The sequence below is a fragment of the Rattus rattus genome, chromosome 3 (assembly GCF_011064425.1).
Source record: "Rattus rattus isolate New Zealand chromosome 3, Rrattus_CSIRO_v1, whole genome shotgun sequence".
NCBI lineage: Eukaryota > Metazoa > Chordata > Mammalia > Rodentia > Muridae > Rattus > Rattus rattus.
The window spans coordinates 20,493,404-20,512,267 of NC_046156.1; positions in this window are offsets into that span (position 1 = coordinate 20,493,404).

Sequence of the window (18,864 nt, forward strand, 5' to 3'; positions counted from 1 at the left end):
TGTTCCTGGGCCTTAGTCACTCAAAATGGCTCCAGAATAAAGTAATTTTTATAAGCTTTAAAATGAGAGTTGTGGTTTCCACGTCAACAGGGCATATATGCGTCATTTATAGATGTTTAAGTTCTAATACTATGTAAATAAGAGTCTAAAGTAATTATTAAACGTATTCGCAGCAAGTTCAAAAAGAACCCACAGAAGAATACACAGGGGTCTTCTTTTTATACCTCTGAGAACTGAAGGAAAACTCAACCGGTAGTAAATCTCCTACCAGGCTGGTCAGTCGAGCAGACCCTCACTTCCGCAGAGAGTTGGAATGTTGAAGACACAGAGCCAAATCTGCCTGACCTGTTGTTAATCCCCTCTGACAGACCTCTCCCTCTGACCTAATATCTTTTCAACCAAGAGGCAAAGCGTCTTGGAAGGCCTCAACAGAACACTAGCTTCCACCAACCCAAGAGCTCCGCATGATGTCATCAGATAACATCTAAAACCCACAGCCGACCTTGCCTCCCTCCTGACTCTAACCAGCCTGCCTGATGTTCCCCTGAGGCGTTTGGGAAAGCCCTTGATGTATGGGCTTGTTTTGTTGTGGACAGAAAAATCTGTAACTGCTTCCACACTGCAACACAGTATGTGCTGTAATCAGGTTACGCCCATGTCCTGTGCCATGGTCACGCTGGGCTCCAAACGAGGTTTCTCTTATTCCCTCTGAGGTGAGAACTGTGTGTTACATGAGCCCCATCTTTGAGCATTAGTTATTTTTTTTCACCATAGCTTGTATTTACTTTCTGTGAATTTTGTTTCCAAAGTGTTCACGTAGAGCTCTTGACCAGTTTTCCGTAGATAGTTGGCTTTTCCTAAGTTCTGTGGTTAAAACAATGTCTAGTGTAAATATTTTAAGCCCCAGTCAGCTGTTTTTTTTTCTAGTAAGAGAGCTTGTTTTGCAGCTAGCCTCTCTGCTTCAAGCTGAGATCTTCAGTAGTTTCCTCTGCTGCCTCCTGCAAATTCTGCCCAAGGCTAATTGCTGCTCGTGGCAGTGAGAGGCAGGCCTGCGTGGTCCATATCCTCAGAGCTCAGCCGCACTTGTTCTGTTGGAAGGAGTCTAAGGCACACATTGCTAATGGTGTGTTTACCCTGTGTTAACCATCAGTCTGGATATCATGTCATCCAGACAATTGGCTCAGTGGGAATGCTAGACTCGGTGGCCTGGGTGTTTGCGAATCCTATCCCTGCTCCGAGGGAGGAGATTGATTAGAAGAATAACATCCGTGCCTCAAATCTCAGAGACAAGGTTGGTCACCTGATCACGGGGACAAGACTGATGACTGATCAACTGCCTTTGTCCCCCCACTTTATAACCTGCTGGCTCACGATGGGATGAAGACAGATCTACAGGGTCCTGAGTGCTAGCTTCTCTGATTGCCGGATCTCTGAACAAAGCAGCTCACTGATTCAGGTCCCAAGCTTTTCATATGTGACGTGACGGGGGCAGGGCCACTTGCCCAGCTTACAATGAGTCAGCACTGACCCTTCAACATCCGGAGAAAAGCCAGGGCTGTGGTCTGCTGTGGTCCCCAGCGGCAGCGGTGGTGACCCACTATGGGGAACAAACGCTTGATGGGCAGTCATATCGGAAGACATTGGGGTGATTACTAGGAGTCAGTGAGTTAGATCATTGTACATGGTATGTCATTTAAATCTTAATTGTAATTCTACCCTCTCAAATGAGAAAACTGAGCCTATGAAAGGTTAAAGAGCCCGCTCAAGATCCCTCCATTAGAGCCAAGTTACAGTGCACCGTGTCTCAGTGAGTCTAAGCTCAAGCCCTGGCTCTCCGGAACATTCCATCCTGAAGGGGATTTTAGCATTAAGGTCACAGCTTCTAAACCCTCAGAAAAGTTCACTCTTACAGTGTCGTCGCAACATTGAGCTCTCCGTGTGTTCTTGGAAGTGAGCACATTATATTTTATAACTAGAGCTAGCCCAGGTCGAGTATCTTCCAAGCTCCTAAATCATATCAGGCAGAGAGTTCAGGAGACCGGTCCAACAGAGAACTAAATGATCCCCCAGGCTGAGTGAATGATGCAGACTAACTAACATCGCAAACCCACTCTCGGGAACACACAGTCGAAGCCCGCTCCAAGGCATCCAGGCTCAATCTGCCAAGCCTTCGTAGCATCTCCCATTAAAATCTTGGTTACACCCAGCGTTCTGGTTCACGCGAGCTAATTGAGACCATTTTCAGGGCTAGCTCCATTTTCTCCCTGCTGGTGTGTAACATCCCCCTTGCAGTGGTTAGATCAGCGCTCCCTAATGGATCCAGGCCAATTTAGATCGAATTCAATTCAAGTCTGCAAGTGAAGGGTGACCTTCAAATGTCACAGGGGAAGCTGTCCTGTGCAGGGCGTATCCTCCCTTCCCTGCTCACCCCTTGCCTGTGGCTGCTGTGCTCAAGCAGAGATGTTCACTCAGGGTGGCTGCCCATGGCTTTGCTATGGGATGTTGTGACCTTTGCTCCTCTCACAGAGTATAAGGGACAGACCAGACTAGATCTTCAATATAGTCAAAAATTTTAGAAGCTTGGGCCCTTGGCAAGGGTCGCACTTTGGTGATCTCTTTCAATTCTCTTTGTCTGTCCCTGGTTGGTTAGGAAAACACCCATGCTCTTGAGGCAGGAGCAGGACACTATGAATCCGAACGTTCGTGACTTTTTCCTGAGTGATCAAGGGCAAGGCACTCTCAGGTCTGAGCCCCGGGTTTCCTCACCACAGCTGTGTCTTCCCTCTAGGGTAAGTGTGAAAAACAAAGGAGAAGACGCCGTATTTGAAAATACACCACGGAACTAGAAACCTCGGGAGCATTTAGTCATAATAATCTCAGCTTTACAGCTGAGGGGGCTCAAGCTCAGCAGATTGAAGCCATATGTCCAGTCACATACAAAGCAAGGGGGGCTGGAGGGAGGGCTGGCTCAGGGGTTGAGTTCTGTTTCCAGCACTCCCGTGGAATAGCTCACCACAGCCTGTAACTCCAGCTCCAGAGGGTCTGACACCTTCTTCTAGCCTCAAGGGCGTGCGCACATCTGCAAACATGTTTCTGTACCTACGCATGGACATACACACATACACACAAATAAAAAGAAATTGTGTGTGTGTTTAAGTCAGGCCTAACTCCAGAATGGTTGTTTTTTTTTTTTCGTATAAGGTTCAGATTTACTGTAAATTTAATACTGTCGTCGAAATGTGTAACTGGAAGTTTTAACCCTATTGCAAAAGTCCCTCGAAGTAGCCCAAAGGACTTCAGTGCGGTGCCTAGCAAGAAAGAGTCAATACTTGTACCTCCCAGAACTAAGAACCAGGTACAAGAATGTTTAAATGCCTGTCAGCTGTTACACTAAGTGGCTATTTTTTACATGAAACCGCTCAGAGTACAGAAAACGTCCTATGTGTATTCTTGGTCTTTTGAATCCCTTTGCCTTGTGAATCATGGTGATGTAACACTGTATTATTGCAAGTGGCTTCCCACAGTGCGTATGCCAATAGGCACAGTAGAAAGCAGAAATCCGCTGCCCCTAACCAAGGACAGGATGCTGGTGGACCATTCGACAAAGTCGCTGATTAAAAAAATAATACGTAGAAAAAAGTAAAAGCACTTCAAAGGGAAGAAAAACTAAACTATTTCCCTGCTTTCTCATTCCCGAGGAATCTGGTCTAAAAGTTAATGTGCATTTTGAGTTCAGGCCATCAGTTTGTCCACAAGTAGCAAACATTTCTTTGCTAGCTTTCACTTTCTGATTCAGTATCTTTCTTGAAACCGGCTGTGTAAACGCTACTCATTAGCCAGCACTAACCACTCTCTAGCTGCTGTGGGTATGGGAGACTCTGATTAGATTATCTACAAATAACAGACAGGCAGACAGGTGGCCATGCTTCCGAAGGTGCAGTTTCTGCCACGTGAACACCTACATCAGTGAATTGTCGTTTCTTGGCGGGTGTCTAAACGTGGTTCCTTTCCTTGTCTGGTTGTGTTAAGACTATAGCTCTCCTTGGGCCAGAGGATTGGGCAAAGAAGAGTCACTCACATCTCTTGGAAAGGGATCAAGAGATAAAAAACGAAGGAACAAACAAAACCCCACGAAGCTCAAAGGGGAAAATGAACCATCGTGACCTGATGCGTCATTCTTTTCAATGCAGAGAAAAGGCAAAAAGGGCCAGGCCTTGGAGGAGACTTAGCAAGGTCCGATCTCTGGGTTTGCCTGTGAGAATGTTTGCAGAAATGATTAATTGATCAGGGAAGGCCAACCCTGCATGTGGGTAGAACCAACCCATGGGCTAGAGATTGATACTTAAGACAGGGGAAGAGGGAGAAGCCAGCAGGGTTCCAGGACCCCCTGCCCTCTGTGTCCTGATTCATGGAAGAGCCCCAGACAGGCTTTCTCACCACCAGAAACCCTGCCATGCCTTCCCAGATGTGACCCACTGTACCCTGATGAACCCCAAGCCCAAACAAGTCCTTCTGCCCTTCAGAAATGCAGAGAGAGAGAGAGAGAAAGAGAGAGAGAGAGAGCGAGCAATGTTTGATGCAGTAGTCTCTATTACACCATTAATCATGATCACCAAGATATAGGCTCAGCCTAAATGTCCATTGTGGATAGGTTAATAAAATGGACTATGCTCCACCCTCAGAAGGAAATCTTGCCATTTACCTACCACACAGACGATCCCAGAGGACATGGTGTTAAGTGAGACAAGCCAGGCACAACAATCAATGTCTTATGTTCTCGCTAACCTCATGAAAGCAAGCTCGTGGAAGTAGAAGGAGGTTACACGGGCTGGAGGCGAAGAGGGAAGGAGAGACTTGTTGGCCTAAGGGACACAGATTCAGTCAGACGTGAGTGAATTCTAGAGTGTTCTGCAACATGATGCCTACAGCAGTACCATGTGATTGACAGTTGCTAAGAGAGATCTTAAACGTTTTCACCCCATGAAAATATACACGGGGGAAGGGCAATGTTGGATTTCATCATTTAACAGTCAATGTCCTTGATTTAATAATTTCACCAGGGACACACAGACCAGGATAACACGTGAAGCACCGTAAAACCATGCAGGGTTTTCTGTCAGTTAGAACATATGAGTGATCGTGTTGTGACAGTTCAATCTCCCCTTCCCCTTTCTTTCCTGAGCACCACATCTTTACGCCGTCTGTTTATTTTCTGGTGGGGAGCTCCTCCCTGTCATGAGCTTGGGAAAACATTTTTATATATATATTTTTTTTATTCTTTTTTTCGGAGCTGGGGACCGAACCCAGGGCCTTGCACTTCCTAGGCAAGCGCTCTACCACTGAGCTAAATCCCCAACCCCACATTTTTATATTTTAACAAGAATTTTTTCCTAGTATGTCATTTTTCTTTTACTCTGTATGTCTAATCTACATAAAGAAATTGTCATAGTATTTTCTGACCAGTACCTTGTACATGTTAGACATGTACCCCACCACTGGACGATACAGTCACCAACTGTAGAAGAGTTTAACACTTACCCTCTAGGTTTAATTAATTTTTTCCCTCAAAACCTCCCCTCTCTAACACTACGTGTACAGTGGTCTTTCTCCCTCTAAAGACTGACCACACAAGAGTCACGAATTTGTTCCTTTGCGCTTCATGGAGTTGAAATCTCCTGCTTTATATATTAAGATAAGGCTCTGACTTCATTCCGTTTTTTCAAAATAGCCAATCGCTTTCCCCAGGATTCATTGTTGAAGAATCTAACTATAAATACTCAGAAATGTTCTAATTACTTAGGAATCTGTGAGGCTGTTCCCTGTGGGTTTTTTTGTTTTGTTTTTTTTTTTTTTCTTCTCCCAATACAGAGGCAATGCAGGAGAAACCAGGCCTCAGGAACATAGAAGGTCTGAAGCCATTGTCACACTGACCCTACAGAGCGTGGCGATGGACTAGAACCTAAAAATGGAAACCCTTTTCAAGTGTGTACGAGATGCTAAGGGATGTTTTTCCTTTCCGTTTTTCTTTGATGGGGCTGGTTTTAGAATCTGAGCTCAGAGCGATGATTATGCATAAATTATACACACACTTAAGAATTCATTTTCTATACTAGTCCGGGATAGTTTTCCTCATAAATAATGGATTAGGAAGAAAGATTTTTCTAGTACAATCATTTGTCCCTAGTCACAAAGGCAGAGCGGATTAAATGCTCAGTTTAGACAGAAATAAGTAGCACAGGAAAAAATGTTCCCTTCTGAGGTAAAGCTAGAGGAGAAACGTCCCCTCCTCCTTCAGTAAGGACCAGGGAAGAACTGGCTAGTCACGGACTAGTTTTGTTTTAATGACTCTGAGAAAAGATTCTAGATTCTCTCTCTGTGTAGCGTGCTCCAAACTGTTAATGACTCCATTAAAATAAAGCTCTCCCCGGCAGCAAATGAAGCAGTCCCTCCTTTTAAACCAAAACATCTGATTACTTAGTGGTGACTTTCTTTAGCCTTTCCTAAGCCATTGTTGCCTAGGTTTGCCTGCGGTTCATTGGTTCTTAATCTTTAGAATGCCGTGACGCTTTAATACATCTCCTCATGTTGCGGTGACCCTCCAACCATAAAATTATTTTCGCTGCTACTTCATAACTGTAATTTTGCTACTGTTATGATAACTAAGGTAAAATATTTTTTGGAGATAGAAGTTTGTCAGGGGTTGTGACCCACAGCTTGAGAACCACTGCTCTATGCAGATAAAGTCCTTCATTTAGGCATCATCAAAGCAACCACAGACACCAATCAAGGACCAAAGAGACACATAAACATGGGAAAATCCACTCTCTCATCTTTACAAGTATTCAAGGCTGATCATAAGTTTTCCATTTTAATTCTGAAATCTTGTCTCTTCACTTGCTTCTTGGAAGGTAATAAACCAATTTGCTTTTTACTTCAGTAAAAACTCAGAGAAAACCCAATATGATCTTCCCTCTGTTGGGGCAGGGAGATATGAGACTGGCTACCAGGAGGCAGAGGTGTGACCTTAAACATCAGATGTTCCTTGCGCAGACGTTGTGTGGGGCACAATGCTTCGATCGAGTCTGAGTTTTGAGCTGAGTGTATACTTTCATAGGGAGTGGGGCTAATAAATGGCAGGCCTTGTGAATAGAGAAGATGACGCCGTTAAAGGGAAGGACACAAGAACGCCAGGGGTGGACACCAGATAGAATTCACAACTTCTGAATTCATCCTAAAGACCTACAAGAGGGGGGAGGATGGGGAGGGGAAGCCCATATAGAAGGGGAGGGGGAGAGTTTAGGGGGATGTTGGCCCAGAAACCGGGAAGGGGAATAATAATCGAAATGTAAATAAGAAATACTCAAGTTAATAAAAATAAAAATAAAAAAAATAAAAAAAAGACCTACAAGAGTGTAGTTTTTTGTTTTGTTTTGTTTTGTTTTTTTCAGGCAAGTTCTGGGTCAAGGGATCTCAACCAAATAACTGGTCTTAGCCTACTTAAGCTACTGCGTCAAAAATGTCTTACACTCTTGGTCCTCCTCAGTGTTCTGTTGCCGTGAAGAGACACCATGACCATGGCAACTCTTATAAAGGAAAACATTTAATTAGGAATGGCTAACAGTTTCAGAGGTTTGGTCCATTATCAGCACAGTGGGAGCATGGTGACAGACAGACAGACACGGTGTTGAGAGTTCTACATCCTGATTGGCAGGCAGGAGGAAGAGAGAGAGACCATGGGCCTGGCTAGAGCTTCTGAAATCTCAAAGCCCACCCCCCAGTGACGCACTTCCTCCAACAAGGCGCCACACCTACTTCACCAAGACCACAGCTTTCTAATCCTTTGAAATAGTACCACTCCCTGGTGACCAGCTATTCAAATCTATGAAACTGCGGGGGCCATTTTCGTTCAAGCCACTACAACTATTAATTTATAATTAAAATTTACTGCTCGTCCTTCTGAGGTCTGGAAGGTGCTTCTAGATTCTGTGACAAAGCACATTCACAAGAAGGGAGAGACAGGGAAATGTACATCAAACTCCTTTTTTAAGGGCAACTACTTCTAACCACATGGGTTTTGCCTTTGCGATCCATTTTCAAAGGCTCCATGTCCAACAATGTTGTTTTGTCAACTAAATTTCAACCCAGAAAATCGGGGAGTGGGGGTGGGGGTGGCAGCCAAGTGTATGGATTATAAGAGAAACAAGGAGGCCAAAAAAAATGCTAGCTTTCTATAGAGTGTCCCACTCAATGTCCGGATGCCATTTTTTCCTCACAACTCCCTTCCATCTAAGCCACCATCCCTCATTCCTGTTGGTAGGAGCCTCAGGGGTGAGCGGTGAGGGATAGGATGTGGAACCACCAAGGGGTGACTTCTTCACAGGAACAAGACCGGCGTGGGTCTAACAGGACTAGGAAGTGCAGTTCCTGTTGCCATTGAGACTTGGCTAAGTTCCTGCTTCTTCCTTTTAGCCCCGATGCACACGGCACTTTACCATCTTGCACACGGCACGTTTACGTCATCGCGGCTGTCACCCACTCTCACAGGTCGCTGTAGAACCAGGTCACATTGAAATCACCTAGAGTAAACACTCTAGGGTGAAGCATAGAAGTGACGCATGGATAAACTCTCCTAATCCCAGCAGTTAGGAGGCTGAGGCAGAAGGATCACGATGAGTTCAAGACCAGCCAGGGCTGTGTAAGTAGCCAATGCTGTCTTTAGACGAGCAATGCCCTCTCTACAGTCTGATCCAGTCAAATCTGCACAATGGCAAACTGGGGGCTCAGGGTTTGGCCAGGTGAGGGAACACGATGGCAAGCTAGCTTGTTGGTGTCTTCAGATGTATACTTTAAAAAATGCTCTCAAATCCAGCTTGGTGTTTGAAGGACACATCAACTCTGCTGATATATGGGAAGCAGGAGGACATGGGCTATGGAGAACAAGGGATGATGGGAAGAACAGAGAGGCTGGAAGATGGGGGAAGGCGAAGGATGGGAGAAGGTGGGGATAGAGGGAGGGGGAGGATGGGGAAGGCGGGGGATGGGGGAATATGGAACATGCAGACTCCTCTGGTAAGCCACCAAGTCTGCTCTGAGCTCTCCAGAGAAAACAAAGGTTTGGTATCTGCTCTCATCTGCCTTAGACCACAGTGAGCTAATCGATTCTTTTATTTAACAGCGCCTCTTGCAGGTTCTCAGCCCCAGCCCAAGTAACTGTATGGTCCGCCCCACAGTTACCTGGCAACCGTCAGGTGTGCCTGACTCACTGTAAAAGGGGATGTTTGCCTCCCACCCCCCCTCTTCTCTTGCTCTTGCTCTCTTCCCCTCTTCCCCCTCTCTTCTCACTCCCCCCACCACATGCTCATGACCAGCCTCTACTTCTCTACTCCCTCTCTGCCTTTCTCTGTCTCTACTACCCCTCAACTCCCCGCCCCATGCCCTAAATAAACTCTATTTTATACAATCCCTGGCTGGTACCTCAGGGGGAAGGGATGCCTCAGCGTGGGCCCACAGAGGCACCCCCTTCCTCCACACCATACCGTACCTCCACCAAACATATTCCTGGCTTCTTTTTCTTTTTATAAAACACAACAGCTGTAATATTCCCTTGACCCATATACCTTATGCTGTGACCTGTATACATCACTTGCCCGGGAGAAGAGTTTAGTAAATGCAATCTTCGCTGCATCACAATATCTTTGAAGTTTCCTAGCACACGTATTCGCGTGCACCTCTACACAGGTGCGCACACACATACACCAACACACTGGCCTGACGTTGGGACTCTTGGAAACTGTGTTTCGCCCACCATCCTGTCATTTCTAGCCCAGTTAGCTCCCTGCAAACAATTCGAGACTAAAACAACCCGGCTCTACCCAGGCGGAGCGATTCACAGAATACACTGTAACAGGTTTGGTTCTCAGATTATACACACAGGCAGGAAGTGTTTGCCAGCAGGTGGCAGAGCCTCCGTGGGATTGTTTTGTTTAGGAAACAACCCCTCACATCGGCAAGCTGGAGGCTCCAGAGAGCCTTTATTGTTTTAGCTTGGGCGTTTGCTGTTTGGCCAGCTGCTCTGACATTTCACGGTGTGAGTGAGTCAGTGGAGGAAGCAAAAGGCCGCAAGCCTTGAAGCCAAGCCTAGAGAACTTTCTGGAAAAGATGTGCAGCCTTCGGAGAGAACTAAATGGATACATAGACAGCAGGCATTTTCAGAGCCCCAACCTCTTGAGAGTAGTGACAGTGGGTGTCTGCACACCCACAGAGAAATGGGAGGGGGCAGCATTCCTTTTACCTTAAAATTTTTTCATGCTGGGTGTGATGGCCCATGCTTTTAATACCAGCACTCGGGGAGGAGGCAGAGGCAGGTGGCTCTCTGAGTTTGAGGCCAGCCTGGTCTCCAGAGAGAGAGAGTTCCAGATCAGCCATCGCTACACAAAGAAACCCTGTCTGGGGAAAAAAAATGTTTTTTCAATCCGTGCTTAGAGCAACAACATTTAAGGTAAGGTTTCAGATCTAGGATGGGGCCCAAGAACTCTCTTTCTCCTAGGGTCTTGCTTCAGCGGGCTCTCTGACAGGCTGTGACTTCATGCTCATTCCTGCTGTGCTCAGTAATTATGAAATAAAGCTGGTAGCCCGGAGAGGTCCCACCTCCTGAGCAGGGACGCCTCTCCCCTCCCGAGTGTGGCTGCCTCTCAGCTCAAAGCAAGATTAGGAGACTCCAGTGTTGGCAACAGATAAAGGGATCAGTGGAAGAAGGAGCAGCGAAGGCCCCAGGAAATTTACATAAGCCTGAAGACCGAGTGGCTCAGACTGGCAGAAGGGCACGCCCCCCGCCCCACCCCCACCCCCGGGAGAAAGCAGACCAGAAGAAAACATCTGTAATGAGCTGTGAGGCCCGTGGGCTTCAGAGGGTGAGAGCAGCCTCCGCTCCACCTATACAACAATCAAGCAGCTGCCACAGCAAACCCTTCTGCAGCTGGCATTTCGTTTATTGCTGTCCTTCCCTCCCAAGGCTGCTGAGCCTTTGAAGTAATCCTGGGTGTGAAAAGCTGGGAGGACGTGCACAGAAGACGCGCTTTGAAACTGCCTTCAGTGGCGGGCGAGGCTCTGGAGACAGCAGCTACAAGGCTTAATACAAGAAGCACAGAAGCTTTCTTTCTTTTTTTTTTTTTTTTTTTTTGGTTCTTTTTTTCGGAGCTGGGGACCGAACCCAGGGCCTTGCGCTTCCTAGGTAAGCGCTCTACCACTGAGCTAAGTTCCCAGCCCCCACAGAAGCTTTCTTAAAGGGACGAGGCGTGGCGGACGGCCCAGCATAGGGCCTCGTCGAGCGCTGGAAACACGCATCCTATTTCACTCGGCAGCAGCGCACAGAGATCCTAAGAATGGTCCTCCTCTAAGCCACAGTGAATTCCCTAGGACAGATACCCTCGGATGGCTCAGTGAATAAAGGTGCTCACCGCCATGCCAGACATCAGGGGGGAAAACATCATTTGCAGGTTTTCCTCGGACCTCTACATGTAGGCCATGTCATGTGCACTACATACATACAACACGTGTATGTATGTATGTATGTATGTATGTATGTATGTATGTATGTATAAACACAAATTTAAAAATTCAAGAAAAACAACTTTACTCGGATGGCAACATGCTCACCATTCCAGCACTTCGAGGTGGAGGGGGAAGGACCAGGAGTTCAAGTCTAGCCTCAGCTACATAGTGAGACTGAGGTAAGCCTGGGCTACATGAAAAGCAAAACAAAACAAAACAAAAAGGCAGAAAGAGAGCTTTGCTAATCTATGCTCAGGAATAAGGAATGAGCAACGATTTAAATGTTTAACATCTTACCTCTAACCACCCCACAGACAAAAAAAGGAAAAGAGAATGGAAAGAAAAGCAAAATCTAGCGACTAAGTTGTGGGTGGCAGCAGACGTCAGAGAGTGGCACCTGCACCTGCTCAGAGGCAGACGCCTCCGAGAATACAGCTGCAAAGAAGAAAGGCTCTTTCCTCTACCGCAGGCTCTGCGGGCCCTGGCACCGGGCTGGAAAGGTCCGAGCGAGAGAGGGCAGAACCTGTCCCAGCTTTCGTACTAAGTCCAAGCAGCCCAGAAAGGGATTGTGGGGGTGGGGGGGAAAGGGAGGGAGGGAGGGAGGAAGGAAGCAAGCTATGGGCTGCAGAGCTGCGAGAGCCCTGAAGGTCGGCTCCACCTCCAACTGGAGCAAGAATCTGGACTCTGTGTTCCAGGAACAATGCTGAAGTCGGGGGAGGAGGACCATAGGCCCACAGTCGTCCCCTCAAAAATCCACCAAGACCTATGCAAATGTTTCCCATAAGGCACCAGAAAACTGAGGCAGAGAGGCAGTCTCAGTAGGAACGCATTGAGCTGGGACCGAGGCTACCCCGGGAGCAACACGAAAAGCCACACAATCCCAGACTTCAGGGGCCCCAGGCAGAGTGGAGGAAGCAGTTAAGTAGGAGAAATAAACAAATTAACTTGTCAGAGTCATCCAATTAGACAGGTCTAATGAAATAGATTCTTGCATAATGAAGTAGCAGCTAGAGGTAGTGGCCACGACCATATTCGTGATTTTCTTCAGATTTCTGCTCAAAAAAAAAAAAAAAAAAAAAAAAGCAAAGTGTATCAAGGATCATGTTAGAATATTCAACACATTACAGTAATCCTAAATATGTATTGTATTGTTTTAAACCAGTGGCTCCCGGTACTCGTCTATTTCAGGGCTTCTTTTGTTTGTTTTGCCCTTTTAAAGATTTATTTACTTTATATATGTGAGTACACTGTCACTGTCCTCAGACCCACCAGAAGAGGGCATCAGATCCCATTACAGATGGCTGTGAGCCACCACGTGGTTGCTGGGAATTGAACCCATGACCTCTGGAAGAACAGTTGGTGCTCTTAACCGCTGAGCCATCTCTCCAGCCCAGAGCACATAATTTTTAAAACTTTAAAAACCTTTCCAGTCTTAGCTACAATATGCAAGTATTGAGAGATGTTATCCCCAGGAGCAAAGGCCTTTGGAGTCCTCAATGATTTAATAGCTTAAGGAGTTTTAATACCAAAAATTGTGAGAACTCAGGCCTGGGGAAACCTAAGTGAAATTTTGCTACTTACTGTACTCAGTAATAAACTTAGCATTGCAGCTGCAGAGGACTTAATTTTTGTGAAAACATTTAACGTAATTGGGTTAAGTTTACTTGAAAATTTAAAAACTCAGTCATATCCAAATCTGATTTTGAAAGTTATCAATCGTGTGTTATAATTTATAAGTATCTAAGAATAAAATAACTTTCCAGACACAAAATAACTCAAGGTTTTTTTTTAGGTATTTAGTAATGCAGTATTAAAATTAAATTATGTGCAACTTGTGTGTATTTTGAGTAAAATATTTAAATTTTAATCCAGAGGTCTTCATTAACAATAACCACAAATTAGGTTAAAAAGATATTCCTTACAACAAGATGAGGAATTGCTATATACAGAAATAAGCACGACGTGGAGACAAAACCTGTATGCAATGAATAGATAATTATTTAGCTAATTATACGTTTTACTTCGTTACTCTTTTTTTTTGTTTTTGTTTTTATTTTGTATATGGATGTCTTGTCTCCGCTTATGTCTGTAAAACATGTGAGTTCCTGGTGCCTGGGGAGTCCAGAAGAGGGCATCGAGTAACCTAGGACTGGAGTCAAGTACTGTTGCAAGCCACCCTGTGGGTGCTAGGAACCGATCCCAGATCCCCTGCAGGAGCAGCAAGTGCTTTGCAGTCTCCCCAGCCCCATTTTATTACTCCTGTAAAAACGACTAACCCACCATTAGAGTGGCTATAAATGTACAGTAATAGACTCCACAGTTATTTTTTGACGTTTTATATACACATAAAACCCATGGCCTGACACCAGGCTTTCAATTTCATCAGAGTAAAGGTGGACTTTGTGGCGTGTGGTGGTTTGTGTGTGGCCCAGGGAGTGGCACTGTTAGAAGGTGTGATCCTATGGAAGTAGGTGTGTCACTGTGGGTGTGGGCTATAAGACCCTCATCCTAGCTGCCTGGAAGTCAGTCTTCTGCCAGCAGCCTTCAGATGAAGATGTAGAACTCTCAGCTCCCCTGCACCATGCCTGCCTGGATGCTGCCATGTTCCTGCCTTGATGATAATGGACTGAACCTCTGAACCTGTCAGCCAGCCCCAATTAACTGTTGGCCTTTAAAAGAGTTGCCTTGGTCATGGTGTCTGTCCACAGCAGTAAAACCCTGCCTTAGACATATATGATCTACCTGTGAAGAGTAACAAGACATTCCTTCTAACACACAAAATGAGGGCTCCATAGCATGTGCTTGCCTGGGCCTTGGAAGATGGGGTGGCCCATCACATTCAAAGTCTCACAACAGTTTCTGAAACAATGTTCCTATTTCTACACTTTATGTGAGTTAATTGAACCATAGAGAGAATCAGCCATAACCAGACTAGTCCATCCCTTAGGCTGGGCTTGGGCTCTGTCCCAGGCTGGGATGAATCAGGACCTGTAATGTCTAGGAGACACAAAGAAAACAAGAGGGAGATCAGAAATACCCTGAGGGGTGAGTGCATAGAAGATCAGGTTCATTTTGTAATGATTTTTCAGTATAAACAGTCATATAGAACTTGTTATTTTACATAAGTGTTTTGCCTACATGTATGTCTGCATACCAGGTGCACGCGTGGCGCCCACAGAAACGGACATTGGATCCTCTAGAGCTGGATGCTAAGGAAGAGCATCTCGTGTTCTTTACCTCTGAACCATCTCTCAAGTCCTTATATATCAGTTTAAAAAATAAGGAGATTACAAAGAAATAAAATACCTTTAAATCATCCATAGTCCACCCTCCAGGATGAGCTACCTTAGGACGCAGAGGGCGCTTCTTTCCAGTTTGTTTTGCTTCGCTTTGTTTTTAAAGGCACACATGCCCAATTACACAGGCTTCCAAAGTGCGACGGCGGCATAGATTCTGTTGTGCTCCGTCTTTCCGTCATCCCGTGACACCTTTCCACTTGAAGTAAAATCGGAGATAATTTGCCTGAAATGAAACATTATTTCAATTCCACAGATGTCGCCCCTTCCTGAGCGCCTCCTCTGAGACGAGCCCTAGACAGTTGCTAATACTCACTCTCACAAATTTTCCAAGACTTGCTGTACTTACCTGACTATTTTCTTAATGGTAAAATGATGAGACGAGGTTTAGAAGACGTTTGATGCCTTCGCCAAACTCCCTAGCAGTGCTTGTCTACTCCGAGCGAGCGGCCCTGATTACGCCATCTCCCAAGACCTTCCGGCTGGCCCACTTCTGCAATTCCTCTTGCCTTTCATCTCTGCCGCTTTCCCTGGCTACTGTGATAGCTCATAATTATTTAATTTGTATCTCTGATTACCAGTGAAATAAAATATATTTTATTATGCCTGCTGACTACTTTTACTTTTTTTAATGACCTGGGTTTCATTTTTTTTTTTTTTTTTAATACAGCCAGGCTCTTCGCCTGTTTTCAAATTGAGATGAGTGTCATTTTTTAAAAGATGATTTTCAAGAGTTTCTTTAGCCTGCTTTAAAGCCTTCGAGTCATTTTCAAAAGTACATTATTTTCTTTCATGCTAAAGAGTATGTGGTGTGAGTGTATAAGACTCTGTGTGTGTGTGTGTGTGTGTGTGTGTGTGTGTGTGTGTGTGTACATGTGTGTTTTGTGGGGATGTGGTACGTACATGTGTGCTGTGGGGGTGTGATGGTTTGTATATGCTCGGCCCAGGGAGTGACACTATTAGAAGGTGTGACCCTACTGAAGTAGGTGTGGCCTTGTTGGAGTAGGTGTGTCACTGTGGGTGTGGGTTTTAAGACCCTTAACCTAGCTGTCTGGAAGTGGAAGCCAGTCTTTTGCTAGCAGCCTTCAGTGAAGATGTGGAACTCTCAGCTCCTCCTGCACCATGCCTGCCTGGATGCTGCCATGTTCCTGCCTTGATGATAATGGACTGAACCTCTGAACCTGTAAGCCAGCCCCAATTACATGTTGTCCTTGTAAGAGTTGCCTTGGTCATGGTGTCTGTTCACAGCAGTAAAACCTAACTAAGATGGGGTGTTGTGTGTATATATGTGTGTGGTGTGTGTGTGATGTGTATGAGTGGTGTCTATGGTGTTTGTGTGTGTGGTATGTGTGAGTATATGTTCAATGGAGGTTGGTGTGTGTGGTGTGGTGTATGTGTATGTGTGTGCACCTATGTGTTCAGGCGTGCCTACATGTGTGCTTGGAGGCCAGAGGAGGGCACCGGATCCTTCTCTATTGCTGTCCACCTTATTCCTCTGAGGCAGGTCTCTCCCTCATCCTGGAGGCCACTCTTATTGACTGGACCAGTAGTCAACAAGCCCCAGGGATTCTCTCCTCCCCACCTGCCCCCAGCAGTGCTGGGTTTACTTGCATGTGTGAGCCCAGGCCTGACTAGTTTTGTGGATGCTTGGCTCTGAACTCAAATCTTCACGTTGCACATCAAGTAATTTTAACCACTGTACATGTATCAACAAGTAATCAAAATATGGAAAACACTGTATAGAAAGGGTAAAATAGCCCGTAATGGCACTATAATATTATCTTCTAAAGATGCACAGAGTAAAGTCAAATCTCTTCCTTTCTTATTTCTACACCATAGCTCTTTCAGCTGGTCAGCTCTTTCAGGGAAAGATCAGCATCAGGAAACATGAAGAAACTATGTAGAAATTTTAATTAAATATTTTCCATTAAACTTCCAATTTTTTCTTAGGAGATAAGCAAACGTTCGATTTTATATCCTCGTGATAATTATATCTTTCACTTTTGACAGCCTCTCGATTCATCTGAAATCTGTATGGCATATGGTATAAAGCAATGACCTAACTCGGTACAGGCTAAGCCACGATCCGTTACAGATATTGAGTTGTCCAGTCTTTCGAATTGGCTTCAGGGACTGGAGAGACAGCCTGGTGGACAGGAAGGCAAACTGCTCGCTCCTACAGAGGACCTAAATTTGCTTCACACCACTTGGGTCAGGTGGCTCATGACTTGCCTGGAATTCCAGCTCCAGGGGATCCAGCGCCCTCTTATGGCCTCTGCGGGTACCTGTACTCTCTTGCCCGCACATACACACACACAAAAATAATAACAATAAAAATTTAAAACTGGCTCAAAAGTAGCAATCATGCCTTTGTCCTTTGCGCTGCCTGCTTTTGCGGTTTCTGTTTCCCACCAGCTCTTGCAGGACAGTTGCAATGTATCGGTCTTAAGTTTAGAAGTTTTCTGGCTATATTCAGTTCATTCTTCTGATGAACATTGGAATTACTTTGCCAAAATGTGTCAGGAGCATGGGTAATTATGTCGCACATACATATTTTGTGGGGACGATTGATATTTTTTATGTTCTTATTTATATTTTCAGGCAGAAACTCCCTTCGTAGCCCAGGCTGATGTGGAATTTGTTATGTAGCCCAGTTTAACCTCAAACTCAAGATCCTTCTGCCTCTGTTTCCCCGGTGCTGGGATGACAGACATGTACCACCGTGTCTGAGTGCAACCAGTAATTTCAACAATGACCATTCATCCAGGACCAGGACCACCATACCTTTTATCTATAATCGTTAAAGTCTTTCAGTTCCTCAGTGGAGTCTATCTGGATTTTTTTTTTTTTTTTTTTTTGCTAAATCCCTTTATAGGGCTTTGTACTTTTATTATTGGAATACTTTTTATCCATCAGGATGTCTGACTTGTCATGACTAGGGAAAGATGAAAAGTTTTTTTTTCCAAAAAGTACGTTCAGGACTGTTAGTCAAAGTCAGTCATGCAGAGTCAAGGACCATCGTGGGGGGTAGAACACCCAGCCTGCTATTCAGGAAAAGAGTTCACTGGGAAATGAGGTTTCTGTCTCCTTAATAAGGCCTACTAGTCTCCAAAGAAACACCATTGTTTCAATGTTCTCTAGTGTCTAATATCGCTCACAAAGAAATCTATTTTTCTTCAGTGCGTGTGTTATTATATTGTCTGGCAATTTCCTTTCTGACTGGTGGCAAAGAACGGGAGCTGAGCTCGACACTGCTTTAGCTCCAGAGAGTTTGTCTATGTGGATGATATTCCCGAAGGCCGGTTCCCTTAACGGGTCTCCTAAAACTTTAGTTATTATCGAATGTAACGAAATGAACAAAATTATTAGAAATGGGGAACATGCCTCATTTGATGACCTGACCCCAAGTATCAGGTTGACAGACCTTAAAAGTCTAAGTGCTCAAAGGCAGCACCAAGGCTTTTCTAAACAAGTCACAGTCAGAATAAATATATTTAAGACTCATGTAATTCTGGATTACCAGAAGAACACCGATAACTCTCATACACAAATGGACAGGTATAAGAACATTGTTTTCGTTTTCACAACTATTTCACAGGGGGAAGAAAGGCCACACCTGACAGCCAAGAAATCCTTGAAAACACAAAGCTCTTCAGCTGAGACAATGGCTGCCATCTCATCCTTTTTAAAGATTTATTTATTATATATTTATTTAATATGTATTATATATGTTGCATATTATATATTTAATATATTATATAATATGTGATTATATATTATGTATTTATTTAATATATATTAGACACTGTAGCTGTCCTCAGACACACCAGAAGAGGATATCAGATCTCATTACAGATGGTTGTGAGCCACCATGTGGTGGCTGGGAATTGAACTCTGGACCTCTGGAAGAGCAGTCGGTGCTCTTAACTGCTAAGCCTTACTACTTTTTCTTTAAAACGTGTTCTGGCACCAAATGTTTACACATTCTGATATTCAGTGGTGCTAGTGTAAATTAGTT